This window comes from Heterodontus francisci, unplaced genomic scaffold (assembly GCF_036365525.1).
Source record: "Heterodontus francisci isolate sHetFra1 unplaced genomic scaffold, sHetFra1.hap1 HAP1_SCAFFOLD_2151, whole genome shotgun sequence".
Lineage (NCBI taxonomy): Eukaryota > Metazoa > Chordata > Chondrichthyes > Heterodontiformes > Heterodontidae > Heterodontus > Heterodontus francisci.
This window is the reverse complement of record NW_027141319.1, coordinates 1-2,500: the sequence shown is the minus strand read 5'-3', so window position 1 is coordinate 2,500 and position 2,500 is coordinate 1.

Sequence of the window (2,500 nt, the reverse complement as noted above, 5' to 3'; positions counted from 1 at the left end):
AGAGTGCGCCCCCCGCCTCGGCCGGGGGTCAGGCTGCCGCCTATTAAGCCCGACAGAAAACCCGAAAAATGGACGAAAATGGGAAAAAATCCCCATCCGAAAAAGGCTTAAAAGTCGGTTGGGCGGCAGCTAGGGTCGGTCTCTGCAGACCTGGAGGCTCGGGTGGACTCTTGGAATAAACGTCCAAGTCCCGACTTGCCACCTCCTACTACTGTGCAGATACCCCGCCAACCCCCAGCCACCCGAATGACAAGCGTCCGATCAGCGGGACGAATTTGACAACTCTGGCCGGACCTCTGGAACTCCATCCCGGGTAACCGGGGCAAATTTTTCCGCTTGATCGCCCTTCCACTGGTTAACCATTTGCCCTTTCGGACTTAGTCTCTGGACATTATTCGACGGATTTTCTGGTTAACCATTTGCCCTTTCGGACTTAGTCTCTGGGCATTATTTTCGACTTTTTGGTTAATGATTTCACACTTTTTACTTACTTTTGCGCTTTTTGGTTAATGATTACTCTGCTTACTGGTTAATTATTTGCCCTTTCGGACTTAGTCTCTGGACATTATTTTCGAGTTTTTGGTTAATGATTTCACACTTTTAACATATTTTTGCGCTTTTTGGTTAATGATTACTCTGCTTACTGGTTAATTATTTGCCCTTTCGGACTTAGTCTCTGGAGATTATTTTCGAGTTTTTGGTTAATGATTTCACACTTTTTACTTACTTTTGCGATTTTTGGTTAATGATTTCACACTTTTTACTTACTTTTGCGCATTTTGGTTAATGATTACTCTGCTTACTGGTTAACCATTTGCCCTTTCGGACTTAGTCTCTGGACATTATTTTCGAGTTTTTGGTTAATGATTTCACACTTTTAACATATTTTTGCGCTTTTTGGTTAATGATTACTCTGCTTACTGGTTAACCATTTGCCCTTTCGGACTTAGTCTCTGCACATTATTTTCGAGTTTTTGGTTAATGATTTCATACTTTTTACTTACTTTTGCGCTTTTTGGTTAATGATTACTCTGCTTACTGGTTAACCATTTGCCCTTTTGGACTTAGTCTCTGGACATTATTTTCGAGTTTTTGGTTAATGATTTCACACTTTTTACTTACTTTTGCGATTTTTGGTTAATGATTACTCTGCTTACTGGTTAACCATTTGCCCTTTCGGACTTAGTCTCTGGAGATTATTTTCGAGTTTTTGGTTAATGATTTCACACTTTTTACTTACTTTTGCGATTTTTGGTTAATGATTTCACACTTTTTACTTACTTTTGCGCATTTTGGTTAATGATTACTCTGCTTACTGGTTAACCATTTGCCCTTTTGGACTTAGTCTCTGGACATTATTTTCGGGTTTTTGGTTAATGATTTCACACTTTTTACTTACTTTTGCGATTTTTGGTTAATGATTACTCTGCTTACTGGTTAACCATTTGCCCTTTCGGACTTAGTCTCTGGACATTGTTTTCGACATTTTGGTTAATGATTTCACACTTTTAACTTAATTTTGTGCTTTTTGGTTAATGATTTCATACTTTTTACTTACTTTTGCCCTTTTTGGTTAATGATTACTCTGCTTACTGGTTAACCATTTGCCCTTTCGGACTTAGTCTCTGGACATTGTTTTCGACATTTTGGTTAATGATTTCACACTTTTAACTTAATTTTGTGCTTTTTGGTTAATGATTTCATACTTTTTACTTACTTTTGCGATTTTTGGTTAATGATTACTCTGCTTACTGGTTAACCATTTGCCCTTTCGGACTTAGTCTCTGGACATTATTTTCGGGTTTTTGGTTAATGATTTCACACTTTTTACTTACTTTTGCGATTTTTGGTTAATGATTACTCTGCTTACTGGTTAACCATTTGCCCTTTCGGACTTAGTCTCTGGACATTGTTTTCGACATTTTGGTTAATGATTTCACACTTTTAACTTAATTTTGTGCTTTTTGGTTAATGATTTCATACTTTTTACTTACTTTTGCCCTTTTTGGTTAATGATTACTCTGCTTACTGGTTAACCATTTGCCCTTTCGGACTTAGTCTCTGGACATTGTTTTCGACATTTTGGTTAATGATTTCACACTTTTAACTTAATTTTGTGCTTTTTGGTTAATGATTTCATACTTTTTACTTACTTTTGCGATTTTTGGTTAATGATTACTCTGCTTACTGGTTAACCATTTGCCCTTTCGCACTTAGTCTCTGGAGATTATTTTCGACTTTTTGGTTAATGATTTCACACTTTTAACTTAATTTTGTGCTTTTTGGTTAATGATTACTCTGCTTACTGGTTAACCATTTGCCCTTTCGGACTTAGTCTCTGGACATTGTTTTCGACATTTTGGTTAATGATTTCACACTTTTAACTTAATTTTGTGCTTTTTGGTTAATGATTTCATACTTTTTACTTACTTTTGCCCTTTTTGGTTAATGATTACTCTGCTTACTGGTTAACCATTTGCCCTTTCGGACTTAGTCTCTA